Below are 17,188 nucleotides of genomic sequence, written 5' to 3' on the forward strand. Positions count from 1 at the left end.
AAGTCGCTCTGCAGCCTCATAGAATCCTCCTTGCAGCTCACACTGCCACCCAACTTAGTGTCATCCGCAAATTTGGAGATACTACATTTAATCCCCTCGTCTAAATCATTAATGTACAGTGTAAACAGCTGGGGCCCCAGCACAGAACCTTGCGGTACCCCACTAGTCACTGCCTGCCATTCTGAAAAGTCCCCATTTACTCCTACTCTTTGCTTCCTGTCTGACAACCAGTTCTCAATCCATGTCAGCACACTACCCCCAATCCCATGTGCTTTAACTTTGCACATTAATCTCTTGTGTGGGACCTTGTCGAAAGCCTTCTGAAAGTCCAAATATACCACATCGACTGGTTCTCCCTTGTCCACTCTACTGGAAACATCCTCAAAAAATTCCAGAAGATTTGTCAAGCATGATTTCCCTTTCACAAATCCATGCTGACTTGGACCTATCATATTACCTCTTTCCAAATGCACTGCGATGACATCCTTAATAATTGATTCCATCATTTTACCCACTACCGATGTCAGGCTGACCGGTCTGTAATTCCCTGTTTTCTCTCTCCCTCCTTTTTTAAAAAGTGGGGTTACATTGGCTACCCTCCACATCCATCGGTACACCTCATCCACCATGCTCGTTATATCCTCAAAGAATTCCAGTAAATTAGTTAAACATGATTTCCCTTTCATGAATCCATGCTGCGTCTGCTTAATTGCACTATTCCTATCTAGATGTCCCGCTATTTCTTCCTTAATGATAGTTTCAAGCATTTTCCCCACTACAGATGTTAAACTAACCGGCCTATAGTTACCTGCCTTTTGTCTGCCCCCTTTTTTAAACAGAGACGTTACATTAGCTGCTTTCCAATCCACTGGTACCTCCCCAGAGTCCAGATAATTTTGGTAGATTATAACGAATGCATCTGCTATAACTTCCGCCATCTCTTTTAATACCCTGGGATGCATTTCATCAGGACCAGGGGACTTGTCTATCTTGAGTCCCATTAGCCTGTACAGCACTACCCCCCTAGTGATAGTGATTATCTCAATGTCCTCCCTTCCCACTTTCCTGTGACCAGCAATTTTTGGCATGGTTTTTGTGTCTTCCACTGTGAAGACCGAAGCAAAATCCGTTTTATATATCTGTAAAAGCTTTTACTATCTGTTTTTATGTTTTGCGCAAGTTTACCTTCATAATCTATCTTCCCTTTCTTTATTGCTTTTTTAGTCATTCTTTGCTGTTGCTTAAAAACTTCCCAATCCTCTAGTATCCCACTAACCTTGGCCACCTTATACGCATTGGTCTTTGATTTGATACTCTCCTTTATTTCCTTGGTTATCCACGGCTGGTTATCCCTTCTCTTACCACCCTTCTTTTTCACTGGAATATATTTTTGTTGCGCACTATGAAAGAGCGCCTTAAAAGTCCTCCACTGTTCCTCAATTGTGCCACCATTTAGTCTGTGTTTCCAATCTACTTTAGCCAACTCTGTCCTCATTCCACTGTAGTCCCCTTTGTTTAAGCATAGTACGCTCGTTTCTGACACAACTTCCTCACCCTCAATCTGTATTACAAATTCAACCATACTGTGATCACTCATTCCGAGAGGATCTTTTACTAGGAGATCGTTTATTTTTCCTGCCTCATTACACAGGACCAGATCTAAGATAGCTTGCTCCCTTGTAGGTAAGTGTGGTCAGTGCTTCAATGCTGAGGATGTTGACCTGGACAAGGACACTGGTGTTTGTGCGTCTGTCCTCCCAGGGGATTTGTAGGATCTTGGGGAGACATCGTTGGTGGTATTTCTCCAGCAACTTGCGGTGTCTATTGTACATGGTCCATGTCTCTGAGCCATACAGGAGGGCGGGTATTACTACAGCCCTGAAGACCATGAGCTTGATGATAGATTTGAGGACCTGGTCTTCAAATACTGTTTTCCTCAGGCAGCCGAAAGCTGCGCTGGCGCACTAGATGTGGTGTTGAATCTCCTCATCAATGTCTGCTTTTGTTGATAAAAGGCTCCCGAGGTATGGGAAATGGTCCACGTTGTCCAGGGCCGCGCCATGGATTTTGATGACTGGGGGACAGTGCTGTGCGGCGAGGACAGGCTGGTGGAGGACCTTTGTCTTACGGATGTTTAGCGTCAGGCCTATGTTTTTGTATGCCTCAGTAAATACGGCGACTATGTCCTGGAGTTCAGCCTCTGAATGTGCGCAGACACAGCCGTTGTCCGCATACTGTAGCTCGACGACAGAGGTTGGGATGGTCTTGGACCTGGTCTGGAGGGGTGAAGGTTGAACAGGTTCCTACTGGTTCTGTGGTTTAGTTCCACTCCACCGGGGAGCTTGTTGCCTGTGAGGTGGAGCATGGCAGCGAGGAAGATTGAGAAGAGGGTTGGGGCGATGACGCAGCCCGGTCCGGACGTGAATTGGGTCTGTAATGGATCCGTTGGTAAGGATCACGGCCTGCATGTTGTCGTGGAACAGGCGGAGGATGTTGACGAACTTTTGGGCGCATGCAAAATGGAGGAGGGCGCTCCATAAACCCTCGTGATTGACAGTGTCAAAGGCCATTGTAAGGTCGAAGAAAGCCATGTATAATGGCTGGCGCTGCTCCCTGCATTTTTCCTGCAACTGTCGCGCTGCAAAGATCATGTCCGTTGTGCCCCGTAGGGGACGAAATCTGCACTGTGACTACAGGAGGGCACCCCGTTCTACAAAGAGGGGGCAATGACACCAGTTTTGAAAAGGAGAAAGTACCTGAAAGGGAAGCCCCAAATATGAATATGTTTGATTTATCTGCGCTGATTTTTAACTCTTGCTTTAAATTGACAAATCTGTAAGTAAATTTTACATTACATTGGATCTACAGCTGAGAAACAGGCCATTCAGCCCAATCAGTCTATGCCAGTATTTATGCTCCACTCGCGCCCCCTCTCATCTAACTCTATCAGCATAACCCGCTATTCCCTTCTCCTTCCTATGCTTTTCTGTACTCTCCTTAAATGCATCTGTACTATTTGCTTCAACTGTTCCCTGTGGTAGCAAGTTCCACACTCTGGATAAAGATGTTCCTTCTGAATTCCCTATTTGAATTCTTGGTGACTATCTTATATTGCTCTTCCCCACAAGTGGAAACATCCTCTGTATCTACTCTATCAAAACCTTTCATACTTTTAAAGACCTCTATTAGGTCACCCCTCAGCCTTCTTTTTTCAAGTGACCCAGTCTGTTCATCCTTTCCTGATATATACCTTTACATTTCTGGCATTGTAAGGGATAAATTGTAAGAGTTGCAAATAGGTGGTCAGAATTATGCTGAAGTTAGTGAACTTATCAATAGTAGGAGGGTCTGTATAATTACCCATAGTATGTAACACTTGCTTATGTAGGTATAGCACAAATGTATAACGCATTAAACTGAATCCGTAACTTCTGTAATACTTAAACAGCAAAATCAGCAGTTGTTAATCAATACTTAAACAGCAAAATCAGCAGTTGTTAATCAGTAATCTCTGAGGAAGAGATAAGGAAGCCAGTTTAGGCATCTATTATACTGTGGCAAAGTGCAAGTCATGGAGCAACACCATAAAGATGGGCAATTGCATACACCACTCAGAGACCGTTTGATAAGAGTCGACAAATCAATGTAACTTCACTGATAGCATGAGACCTGTGGTGTATCTAGCACACAAATCACTGACTCCACACGGTCTGGTGTAAGTCTAACTGCTGTGACCTTCGTCCTTTATTGTTCAGCTCCAGAGTGCCTCTCAGGTGTGGTGGTCAGCCTTATATAGTGCCTGTTCGAGGTACTTCCAGGTTTCCCACCACAGCGCCCTCTGTGGTGTGGCATAGTGCTTACATTACATTTAAGGTACATGGACGATACACACATCATTACATAACAAGACCTATGGAGGATTTTGTAGGAAGGTGCTCCTATTCAAAACCTGTATAAATTGTACTTGAAACCTCTTGTATTTCGGAGGTTTCAGGCTGAAACTTCCCATGCATTGCTCGTAATAAAACCGGTAAACCTGAGGTTTTGTTTGTTTACTTCCGTAGTCATTATACAATGGGAGCTGGGCGAGGTGTCAATTAACTATATCAGTTAATCCAACCCGAGGAAGAGAAGCCTTCCTTTTAACCCCAACTGATGGGCGAGGTGTTGATTAACTATATCAGTTAGTCCACTTTGAAGGAGAGAAGCCTCCTTTGTACCCCTACAGGCATCATACTTGTAAATCTTTTTTGCACCCTCTCCAGTGCTTCTATATCCTTTTTAGAATATGGCGACCAGAATTATAACATTTTTTTGGTAACATTTTGCTACTTATTTTCTTTAGCTGTTAATGAAAGTTAATATGGATTTAGAAAAAGTCAGTCACTTTCTAACAATTTTAAAAGAGCTCTTTGAGGAAATCGAGTACATTGATAAAGGAAACAGTGTATATTGTGTACATGGATTCTCAAAAGGCATTTAATAAGGGTGCTGCATAGAACAATTACCGGTTTTATTACGAGCAATGCACAGGAAGCACACAATATTAAAGAGAATATGAAAGCAGGGATAGGATGTCGGTTTAAGGACAGAAAAGAAAGAACAGTTGTTGATGGGCGTTCTTGGACTGGAGGGATGTAAACAGAGGTCATCCCCCAGGAATCAGTGTTGGGGACATGGCTCTTAATCCATATTCATAATCTGGATTTAGGCATGGGGCTTGATAACAGAAATTGCAAACACAAAATAAGATGCATGGGCAACTGTGAAGAGGACCGTTGGCGACTACAGGACATAAACTCGTTAGTACATTTTGAAGATAGATGTCAGATGAAATTTACAATAACTTGCATTTATACAACACATTTAACGTAGAAAAATGTCCCAAGGCACATCACACAAAAGTAGTCAGACAAAAATGCACACCAAGCCAAAAATGAGATAGTAGATGGGGTGACTAAAAGCTGAGTAAAATCACTGGGTTTTGAGGAGGGTCTTAAAACAAGAGAGGGAGGTGAAGAGGTTAAGGGAGGTGATTATGTTTAGGGAGGGAATTCAGTGTTTAGGGCCCAAACGGCTGAAGGCACAGCTGCTCGTAGTGGGGCGAAGGAACTGGGGGAAGTGCAAGAGGCAAGAGTTGTAGGGACAGAGTCCTATGATGGTTGTAGGGCTGGAGCAAGATATAAAGATAGGGAAGGGGGGGGGGCGGGAGAAAGACACCATGAAGGGATATGAACAACATTTAATGATGAGAATTTTAAAATTGAAGGTGTTGGGGGGGACCAGGAGCCAAAGTCAGAGAGCACACAAATGATGGGTGAGGGGGGCTTGGTGCAGAATAGGATACGGGCAGCAGACTTTTGGATGACCTAAAATTTATTGAGGGTGCTGGATAGGCGGCCAGCCAGGAGAGCACTGGAATAGCTGGAGGTGACCACCAGCATCAATGAGGGATTCAGCAGCAGATGGACTGAAGCAAGCAATGTTACGAAGGTGGAAGTAGGCACTCCTTAATAATGGAGAGGATATGGGGTCAGAAGCTCAACTGGGATAAAATAAGGCACAGAGGTTATGAAGAGTCTGATTCAATGTAGGGACAGTTGCTGGAGAGGGGATGGATTCAGTGGCAAAGGTGCTCAGTTTGTGGTGAGGGCCAAATAGGATGGACTTCCTAGTGTTTATCAGTATTAATAACTTTTATTTATATAGCACCTTTAACGTAGTAAAACGTCCCAAGGCGCTTCACAGCAGTGTTAACAAGACAAAATAGATAAATTTGACATAGAGCCACAAAAGAATTAAGGCAGAAAGCCAAAAGCTTGGTTGAAGAGGTAGGTTTTAAGGAGCATCTTAACGGAGCAAAACAGGTAGAGAGGTTTAGGGAGGGAGTTCCAGAGCTTAGGGCCCAAACAGCTGAAGGCACAGCCACCGATGGTTGAGGAGTTATAATGAGGGATGTTCAAGAGGGCAGAATTTGAGGAGCGCAGACATCTTGTGGGGTTGTGAGGCTGAAAAAGATGAGATAGGGAGGGCAAGGCCATGGAGTGATTTGTAAACAAGGATGAGAATTTTGAAATTGAGGTGGTGTTTAACTGGGAGCCAATGTAGGTTAGAAAGCACAGGGGTGATGGGCGATCGTGATTTGGTGTGAATTAGGACGCAGGCTGCTGAGTTTAGGATGACCTCAAGTTTACGTAGTGTGGAATGTGGGAGGCCGGCCAGGAGTGAGTTGGAGTAGTCAAGTCTAGAGGTAACAAAGGCATGGATGAACTTTCCAGCAGCAGAAAAGCAGGCGGAGGCGGGCAATGTTATGGAGGTGGAAAAAGGCAGTTTTAGTTATGCCGTGGATATGTGGCCAGAAACTCATTTCATGGTTAAATATGACACCTTGGTTGCGAACAGTCTTTTCATCCTCAGATTGATGCTAGGGAGTGGGATGGAGTTAGTGGTAAGAGAATACAGTTTGTGACAGGGACCAAAGATAATGGCTTTGATCTTCCCAATATTTAATTGGAGAAAATGTCTGCTCCTCCAGTACTGGATGTCGGACAAGCATCTGACAATTTAAATACCAAGCAGGGGTGGAGAGGTCGAGCTGGGTGTCGTCAGTGTACATGTGGAAACTGACTCCGTGTTTTTGGATGATAGCGCCAAGGGGCAGCATATAGATGAGAAATAGGAGGGGGCCAAGGATAGATCTTTGAGGGACACCAGAGGTAACGATTCAGGAGTGCGAAGAGAAGCCATTGCAGGAGATTTTCTGGCTACGATTAGATCGATAAGAATGGAACCAGACAAGTGCAGTCCCGCCCAGCTGGATAATGGAGAGTTGGAGGAGGATGGAGTAGTCAGCTATGTTAAAGGCTGCAGACAGGTCCAGAAGGACAAGGATAGTTTACCTTTATCAGTCACAAAGGATGTCATTTGTGACTTTGATGAGAGCCGTTTCGATACTGTGGCAGGGGCAAAAACCAGATTGAAGTGATTCAAACATTGAATTCAGGAAAAGGTGGTCATTGATTTGAGAAGCGACAACACGTTCAAGTACTTTGGACAGGAAAGGGAGGTTGGAGATGGGGCAATAGCTAGCAAGTGAAGTGGGGTCAAGGGTTGGTTTTTTGAGGAGCGTGGTGATGACAGCAGATTTGAAGGTAAGGGGAACAGTACTTGAGAGAGAACCGTTAACAATGTCTGCTAACATGGGAGCCAAAAAAGGAAATTGGGTGGTCAGCAGTTTAGTGGGAATAGGGTCAAGGGAGCAGGGTGTGGGTCTCATGGATAAGTTGAGCTTGGCGAGGTCAAGAGGAGAGATCAGAGAGAAACTAGAGAAAGATATGAGTTTAGGGTTAGGGAAGGTGGGAGTGTCAGAGGAAGTTTGGCTCTGTGGGCTAGGTGAAGGAAGGGAACTCAGAGGCAGCTGATCGGATGCTCTCAACCTTGAAGACAAAGAAGTCTATAAGCTCCTCACACTTGTTGGAGGAGAGTGTGGTGGAGACAGGAGAGAGGGGTTTAAGGAGACAGCAGTAGCAAATAGTAGCCGGGAGTTATTTTTGCATTCCAGAATGATCCTGGAATAGTGAGCAGTTTTTGTAGACAAAAAGAGTAGGAACTGATGTTTTGTGTGTTCGAGCCAGATCTGGCGCTGAATGGCTAAACCAGTTGTCTGCCACATTCGTTCAAGTCTGCGCCCTTTTGACTTGAGGGAGCGAAGATGAGGGCTGGGGACCAGGGGGAATGGCCAATGTGGAAGAACGTAATCTTTTTAAATAGAGCATCAAAGGTGATGGTGAGGGTGTGGTTGAGCAGATCGATGACTGCAGAAATGTCATTGTTAAAAGAGGGCCAAATGTTGGACAGTTTTGAGTTGATAAGTTGTAGAGAGTTGAGAGTTTTTTTCCAGGGGCGGATGCAGAAGGAAGTAGGTTTGGATTGGGGACAGGGGATGTGGGTCAAGAGCGATACAAGGGAATGGTCACGGTTGGAATAGCAAGACCAAGAGGGTAGCTGTGAATATGGTTTGAGGAATTTACATGGAGCGAGAGATTACGGGAGGACAGGAGGGTAGTGAACTCAGAGGGGAGAACACAATGAATTAAAGTGGAGGTTGAAGTCACCAAGGATGAGCAGTTGCTCGGTGCATAGGCTGAGGGAGGAAAGCAGTGAGGATATATCCGTAATAACATTTTTTAATCATACTTAGGTGGACAGTAGAGAACGAGAATTTTGAAATGAGGCGAGCGGGGTCGAATAAAGCAAGATGTTCAAAAGATGAGAAAGTGCCGGTGGAGTAGGGGGGGGGGAGACCAAGATATGATTTGGTGATGAGAGCTATACTGCTACCACAGCAGTCTGGGCGGAGCAAGTGGTGGAAGATATAGACGGGAAGGGAGGATTCAATTAAAGGTAGTGTCATTATCCCTCAGCCACGTTTCTGTTAGTGCCATGATGTCAATGCAATCATCTTCAATAAGGTCATGGATGGCAAGGGCCTTATTTGCAAGTGAACGGACATTCTGCAAGGAGATTTTGAGATGATCTGTGATGGCTGATGTACTACCAACATTCACAGGGTCACTGCTTGGAGGGGTGAATTGTACAGGGAGGTGATTTGGGCAAGCTAGGCAGTAAGGTCACATACAGTAGGATAGGACAGTTGGGGTTGTTGCTTGTGAGGAGACATTGACGAGTGCCACAATGGGCCCTTCGGAGAATGCCAAGAGAGGCACAGAGGAAACTGCAGGCTTGTCTAAAAGGGATTCAAGTCTGTGACGGTGGCACGAGAGTAGGAAGGTTGCAGAGTAATGAAGTGTTGCCATAGGGATTTGGAGTATACGAGACCGGAGAGATGAGAGGTGACATAACGACATAAGAGACTGACCAGGAAGGGAGAGAAAAAGCAGGAGAAGGAAGTGTAAAAAGTCAATGGCTTGGGACAGAAGCGGCAGCCAAAAAGCGCACACAAATAGACACAGGCGGAAAACTAAAAAATAAATTCAATTTACATGGTAAATATTACAATATGGATTCTACAATAATAGATTCAGTATAATCAAGATTAATTATATCAAAATTAAATATATAGAATTATAAATGAAGTTAAAATCAGTAATTGAAAAGTTAACTCAGTCTTTAGCTGTCTTAATAATTCACTCTGTCCAATCACTTCCGCCTTTGTTGATTATTTTTTATTTATTTTTGACAGGTTTGTTTCCAAATCCCGACAGCTCCACTCACGTGATTAACTAGAGAAAATGGCACCTCCCTCAGAGCTAGTGGAGGAATCAAAGAGTGGTGGCATGGTAGAGCTGTGTGCTATTAGTGCACTTGTGGAATCTAACTTCCGATGATGTTGCCAAGGGGTAGCATGCAGATAAGGAAGAGATAGCTAGATTAGCTTGGGGCACTCCAGAGGTAATTTAATGAGAAATGTGAAGAAATGTATATTAATTTGTAAAACTTTAAAAAGGAAAAGGGAGAATCTTAAGGGTACAGATACACAAATCATTCAAAATGGGAAGCCAAGTCAACATAGCTGTAATTTAAAAAAAGCAGAAAAGGTGTTATGAATAGGGTGTAGCATAAAAGGCAGATTCTAAATCTATACAAGACATTGAATAAACCATAATTGGAATACTGCGTCCAGCTTTGCCGGCCTTACTTTAGGAAAACATCAGAGTAGCAAGTTTACCCAATTTTCAGTGTCTTCCAGGGCAGTTCAAAGTATCACTGAAATGGCTCTGGAGGCATTTATAAGCAATTGTAAAGAAGGTATTTGTCAATAAGGAAGCAAACAGAATATTATTCAGTGGTATATATTTTATTTTTTTACTATTTATTTATCCCTTTTATATTTTAGCACAATGCAATACAATCACTCAATTAAAAATAATCTTACATGTCAAATGCCATCATTTTGTATTTACAGACATCCATATACAGTAGAAAAATAAAGATTCAGTAACAATTCAGCAGTTTATAAACATGATGTGGGAAACATTGCAACATTAACTAGAGCAGTATTTTGGTTAGGCTAGAATAAAACGCTAGCATAATTAAAACTGGAAATAATAGAAATGCATGATAGATTGATCAGCATCTAAAAGAGAATTTTCAGTATTGTAAGATCTGTAAATCTCTGGCATTGACAGCGAGACTGATTCTTTTAAAACAATTCAGAATAATTTATTAAAACACACACACGTACACATTTATCAGAGGTCGTCAGCTATCCCACGGATCTACTTAGTTACAACAGAGATACAATGAGGTTACAATAAAAACAGTATACTTTACTTCCCTCTGGCTGGTTAGCCGAGCAGACGGTCTGCTGTTTCGGCTGGTCTTGAGCAGGCGGTTTGCCGTGTGCTCAGGAGAGGAGAGAGAGAGCTGTCTTTGGCTTGAGTTTTTATACCTCTCAAAGCTATTGTTCCTCAGAGTTGGATCTTGGTTCCAGGGCAGTTCCTTATTGGCTCTCCTCACACGTGTCTGTCTGGGGGGTTGCTGGCATTCCTTGATTAGGTCAATGGCTTTCCAATACACATCTTTAAGCTCTGTCCAGCCAGAAGATAATAGACACACAGAACATGCTGGAAGTCAGAGCGTCCATTTTGTCTCTTTCAAAACTGTCTTTTCGTACAATCTCATTTTTTTAGCAATTATACATACACAGAATCAATTTTATCATTACTGAACACTTTTATTCTTACAGTATTTACATTTGTTAAATCTCTTACTGATAGAATAGACAGACATGGAGTCTTATTATTTCTATTGATTTATTTTAGATCAATTTTAAAGGGGACATTAAACGCAAAAAAAGAATTAAGGACAATTTTCTTACTCTACCTCACTGGAAAAAGATGGATTCTATTGCAACAATTTTCCAGGCTCAAGAGATTTTCTGCAAGTGGTACTCACGTTATTACATTAAGGCTATAGGACTAGAACCCACTGGATAAGGGGTAAATTTAAAATTAAACAAAATGAGTGTCCCTGGACTGCCTTTTATGTTCTAAAATTTCAGACTGGAGAATCTTGTAGTTACCACCAATTACTCAATTAACCAACATGAAGTCTTAATACCAGTGGGTTTTTTTTCAGTCATGGGATGTGGGCATTTATTGCCCATCCCTAATTGCCCTCAAGAAGATGGTGGTGTGCCACCTTCTTAAACCGCTGCAGTCCGTGTAGTGATGGTGCTCCCACAGTGCTGTTAGAGAGGGAGTTCCAGGATTTTGAACCAGCGACGATGAAGGAATGGCGATATGCTTCCAAATCAGGATGGTGTGTGACTTGGAGGGGAATGTGGAGGTGGTGGTGTTCCCATGCGCCTGCTGCCCTTGTCCTTCTAGGTGGTAGAGGTCGCGGGTTTGGGAGGTGCTGTCAAAAATGCGTTGGCGAGTTGCTGCAGTGCATCTTGTAGATGGTGCACACTGCAGCCATGGTGCGCCGGTGGTGGAGGGAGTGAATGTTGAAGGTGGTGGATGGGGTGCCAATCAAGTGGGATGCTTTGTCCTGGGTAATGTCAAGCTTCTTGAGTGTTGTGGGAACTGCACTCATCCATCACACTCCTGACTTATGCCTTGTAGATGGTGGCAAGGCTTTGGGGAGTTAGGAGGCGAGATACTCGCCACAGAATACCCAGCCTCTAACCTGCTCTTGTTGCCACAGTATTTATGTGGCTGGTCCAGTTAAGTTTCTGGTCGATGGTGACCCCTAGGATGTTGATGGTAGGGGATTCGGCGATGGTAATGCCGTTGAGTGTTATGGGACGGTTGTTAGCCTCTCTCTTGTTGGAGATAGTCATTGCCTGGCACGAATGTTACTTGCCACTTATCAGCCCAAGCCTGAATGTTGGCCAGGTCTTGCTGTATGCGGGCATGGACTGCTTCATTATCTGAGGATTTGCGAATGGAACTGAACACTGTGCAGTCATCAGCGAACATCCCCACTTCTGACCTTATGCTGGAAGGTAGGTAATTGATGAAGCAACTGAAGGTGGTTGGGCCTAGGACACTGCCCCCAGGAACCCATGCAACGATGTCCTGGGGCTTTGATGATTGATCTACAACCATCTTCCTTTGTGCTAGGTATGATTCCCGCCAGTGGAGAGTCCTCCCCACCCCCCCTCTATTTCTATTGACTTCAGTTTTACTAGGGCTCCTTGATGCCACACTTGAGAGGGTAGTCACTCTCACCTCACCTCTGGAATTCAGCTCTTTTGTCCATATTTGGACCAAGGCTGTAATGAGGTCTGAAGCAGAGTGGTCCTGGCGAAACCCAAACTGGGCATCAGTGAGCAGGTTATTGGTGAGTAAGTGCCGCTTGATAGCACTGTTAACGACACCTTTCATCACTTTGCTGATGATTGAGAGTAGACTAATGGGTAGCAATTGGTCGGATTGGATTTGTCCTGTTTTTGTGGACAGGACATACCTGGGCAGTTTTCCACATTGTCGGATAGATACCAGTGTTATAGCTGTACTGGAACAGCTTGGCTAGAGGTGCGGCTAGTTCTGGAGCACAAGTCTGTAGGAAATATTTTGGATGATGTTTGGAGTGAACTTTACAGCTATAAACCGATTTTGGTTACAAGTCACCGCAATATTAAAAAAGGATTCAAAAAAGGTACATTAAAACATTACAATGATTATTGAAAGTGCATTACAGCACTAATAAGACTTAAGCCTTAATCTTAGAGACATCAAGGACATGATCTGATAAAACTAGGAACTGGGAGTTGATTAGTTAACACATTGGACACTATGGCCTAGATATTCTATTTTAGCATGGTGGAACTTCTGCACATCCCCCCTTTTTACCTCAGCTAATTTTCAAGTTCCTTTAAATATTTCTGGCAAGCTCCCCTAACTCTACTGGGGAGTCTGCCTAATGTGGGGCAGAGATTGGCTACAGCAGGCCTCTATTTATCTAGCAACTTATTTGCTTCTGTACAAAAACAGTCAATTTTTCCACAATTTGGCACTTAGAACTATAGGAAATTGAGCATTTAAATTTTAAATGGCCACTATGCTGCCATTGGAACAATTTGACACAAATAAAATGTATGTCAGATGATGTATTTGTGTCATGTGCATATGATTTTGATGCACCCACCCATATATTGTATACCCCCTTGTTGGCAGAAATCCCAAAAGTGGCAGGGAGCAGCATAGAACTGGCAAAGCAGCTCTGAAGCAGTTTCCCACCAATGTCCAATGGAGTTTAGTCAGCTTGCCAGCTTAAGTCCATCTATATTAACTCTAAAAATGAAATATTACAACAAACAATCATTTCAATCTGGCAACAGATGTGTAGAAATTCCTGGGGTACAGTTCAGACTCAGTCTGGTAGTGACCAGCAGTTGGTCTACCTTCCGGTTCAGTATACCAATTGAAATGTCTTGGGTTTGCTGGACTGCAGATCAAGTCTTATGCTGCTAAACTCTTCTCATTTTGTTATCTTCTATTCCAATGGACCTGGTTTCTTCCCAGTCTGAGGTTGCAAGAGGAAAGAGGAGCAGATGTCTTTCTGAAAATCCCCGACAGAAAATACATACTGAATTCTATTTCTAAAGTCAATCCTGAAATATAACAATATATTATTAAACTTGGTGTGCAAATGGAGAACCAAAAATGCATTACAAATCTAAAACTGCTACTTGGATATTCTCAGTTTTAGGCACATCAAATTCAGCTATCGGGGATGTACTAAAATCAAATTAAACACCTTGATCCTCTCCTTTGTCCTTCTCAAATATTTAACAAGCTTCCTTGTTTTAACGATAAAACTTTACCTAATATTGTGCCCGATAAATGGATAGAAAGTTTAGTCTCTTATTGAGAAATAACTTGTATTTATGTAGTGTCTTATCATGTCCATAGGACAGCCCAAAGTAGTTCATGTCCAACGATTTACTTCAAAAAGAAATGTGTAGTCAGTGTTATGTGGCAAATTTGTCTATTGGCATACAGCAAGATCCCGAAAACAGTAGATTTGATGAATGACCAGTTAACCTGTTTCGGTGGTGCAGTCTGAGGGAGGAATGCTGGCAATGGCTCTGGGAGAACTCCCAATTCTTCAAATAGTGCCAAGGGATTTCTATGCCCATTTAAATAAGACAGATGGTTTAACGTTCCATGCAAGCAATGGCATCTATAATAATACAAACCCCCTCAACACCTTGGCTGCCCGTGCTTACAAACATCGCACCACCACTCCTACACCGCGAATATTCAGTCTCCAGAGAATATAACCGCTACACCAGCAAAGACATGTCGATCCAGGACGACTTGAACAACCTACCACCAACTCGTCTCAAATATAGGAGGCCATTTTGGGCCATCGCCGAAGCCCTTCAGCAATCTCCCCTCCGCTTCGATGACCCATGGTGAAATTCTTGGAAAAACTGAGACATACGGAATGGATTCCTTACAGAGGACCCCACAGTACACCCTGAAAGATCAAACCTGCCTCGCAAACAGTGGACAATCATCAGCCGCCTCAGAACTGGTCATGGTAGATGCTGTCACCTTCTCCATAGATGGAGAAGCATCCCCATCGTGCGACTAATCCAAATCAGACCCTGGAGGACATCACTGAGCAATGCCCTCAGAGCAAATTCGCAGGCAGCGTACGAGCTGTTACACGGGAAGCTTTGGCCTGGATATCTGACTTAGATATTGACATTTGATTTGCTTTGCTGCTACCATACGAAAGTAGCAGTAGTGGTACTGCACTGAACTGTCAGCCGAGGTTATTCATAAAATCCTGGATGGGGCTTAGAACCACAACTTTGAGTCATAGGTAAAAAAATACTGCCGGCTGGTTTGATTATTACCCATAAATGCATTACAACTTCAGTTGGATCAGGTTGATTTGAAATTCCACGTGTCAAAGCAAAAAGCAGCAGCAGAACTTGGGTTTCATAAGAAGATAAGAAATAGGAGCAGGAGTAGGCCATACAGCCCCTCGAGCCTGCTCTGCCATTTAATGCGATCATGGCTGATCCAATCATGGACTCGGGTCCACTTCCCTGACCGCTCCCCATAACCCTTATCGTTTAAGAAACCGTCTATTTCTGTCTTAAATTTATTCAATGTCCCAGTTTCCACAGCTCTCTGAGGCAGCGAATTCCACAGATTTACAACCCGCTGAGAAGAAAAAATTTCTCATCTCAGTTTTAAATGGGCGGCCTCTTATTCTAAGATCATGCCTTCTAGTGCTAGTCTCCCCTATCAGTGGAAACATCCTCTCTGCATTCACCTTGTCAAGCCCCCTCAATCTTATACGTTTCGATAAGATCACTTCTTATTCTTCTGAATTCCAATGAGTAGAGGCCCAACCTACTCAACCTTTCCTCATAAGTCAACTCCCTCATCTCCGGAATCAACCGAGTGAACCTTCTCTGAACTGCCTCCAAAGCAAGTACATCCTTTCGTAAACATGGAAATGAAAATTGCACGCAGTATTCCAGGTGTGGCCTCACCAATATCCTGTATAACTGTAGCAAGACTTCCCTGCTTTTATACTCCATCCCCTTTGCAATAAAGGCCAAGATTCCATTGGCCTTCCTGATCACTTGCTGTACCTGCATACTATCCTTTTGTGTTTCATGCACAAGTACCCCCATGTCCCACTGTACTGCAGTACTTGGCAATCTTTCTCCGTTTAAATAATAACTTGCTCTTTGATTTTTTTCTGCCAAAGTGCATGACCTCACACCTTCCAACATTATACTCTATCTGCCAAAGTTTTGCCCACTCACTTAGCCTGTCTATGTCTTTTTGCAGATTTTGTGTATCCTCCTCACACATTGCTTTTCTCCCATCTTTGTATCGTCAGCAAACTTGGCTACATTACACTCGGTCTCTTTTTCCAAGTCGTTAACATAGATTGTAAATAGTTGGGGTCCGAGCACTGATCCCTGCAGTACCCCACTAGTTACAGATTGCCAACCCGATGGGCCCAAGTTTCCACATGATTCGCGCCTGATTTTTAGGAGCAACTGGTGGAGAATGGACTATTTTAAAAATCGCAATTCTCCGCATTTTTTTTTCTGCAGTTCTAGTCAGGTAGAACAGTTCTACTTTGGAACAGAATTTTTTCTTCAAAAGGGGGCGTGTCCGGCCACTGACGCCTGATTTGAAAGTTTCCACAGTGAAAATGTACTCCAAACTAAAGTAGAATGGAGCCAGTGAAGATTTTTGTAGAACTGAAAAAACCTGTTCTACACATTAAAAAAATCAGGCGCAGGTTACAAATTAGGCGTCCAGAACGAGGTGGGGGGGGGGGGAGAGGGGGGAGGGAACTCATTAAATTCGACAATAAATCCTTATTTATACTTCTACAAATATTATACAAATAAATCCAACCTGAATAAACATTTATAAGCCAAGAAAAGATTAAATAAACCATCTTCCTACCTGTGTGAAAGTGCTTCAGCCAGGGAGAATTCTGCAGCCGTTCGTGCCGCTGAGCGAGAGAGGGAGGGAGAGAGAGAGAGAGAGAGAGAGAGAGAGGGTGTCGGGTTGGTTCGGCGGGAGGGGGAGAAAGAGAGCGGGTGTTGGGTCAGGTCGGCAGGGGGGGGGGGGGGGGAGCAGGTGTTGGGTTGGGTCGGGTCGGGTCGGCGGGGGGGGGGCGCGGGTGTCGGGTCGGGGGGGTGTCGGTTCTGGTCCGGAGGCAGGGGGGAGCGGGTGTCGGGTCCGGTCGGGGGGGGGGTGGGGAGCAGGAGCTGGCCGTGGAAGGAGCCTTATTCACGCAGACCCAGTGAGGCCACTGGGCCAGGGCTAGGGGCTCTGTGCTTCGGGCCCCTCCCACACAGTTCGGCGCCTGGAGCTACTGCACTTGCGTGCCAACTGTAGCGCGCATGTGCAGAGGTCCCGGCACTGTTTTCAGCGCAGGGACCTGGCTCCGCCCTCCCACAGCTCGTGCTGGCTGCGCCTAGGGCCAGAGGACCTGTAAGTAGGTGGAGAATACCGAGGATTTTTTTAGGCGCCGTTTTAGGCGCGAAAAACGGGCGCCCAGCTCGGAGGAGCGCCCGTTTTTTTTCTTGTGGAAACTTGGGCCCGATAAGTGGTGTAATATCTCGTCCAAGAATCTATCACAGAGTGCTTTGAAATTACATTGGCTGTGATATAATTCCAGTCCACTAAAATACATTATAAAAATGCATCGGGTTTAAAACTTT

At 44.0% G+C, this 17,188-nt stretch overlaps 1 protein-coding gene across 2 annotated transcripts in view; it reads right to left on the reverse strand.

The window, feature by feature from the left end:
- Window positions 1-9,798: 9,798 nt before the first annotated feature.
- LOC139280248 (uncharacterized) overlaps window positions 9,799-17,188 on the reverse strand; it is a 39,958-nt gene continuing 32,568 nt past the window's right edge. The window contains exon 11 of one of the 2 annotated variants that reach the window (XM_070899884.1): window positions 9,799-13,494. The gene's annotated coding sequence lies outside the window, so the exon portion shown is untranslated. Of the gene's footprint in view, window positions 13,583-17,188 lie in introns of both variants that reach the window. The other variant, XM_070899883.1, reaches the window with a different exon arrangement.

Source organism: Pristiophorus japonicus, chromosome 14 (genome assembly GCF_044704955.1).
Source record: "Pristiophorus japonicus isolate sPriJap1 chromosome 14, sPriJap1.hap1, whole genome shotgun sequence".
Lineage (NCBI taxonomy): Eukaryota > Metazoa > Chordata > Chondrichthyes > Pristiophoridae > Pristiophorus > Pristiophorus japonicus.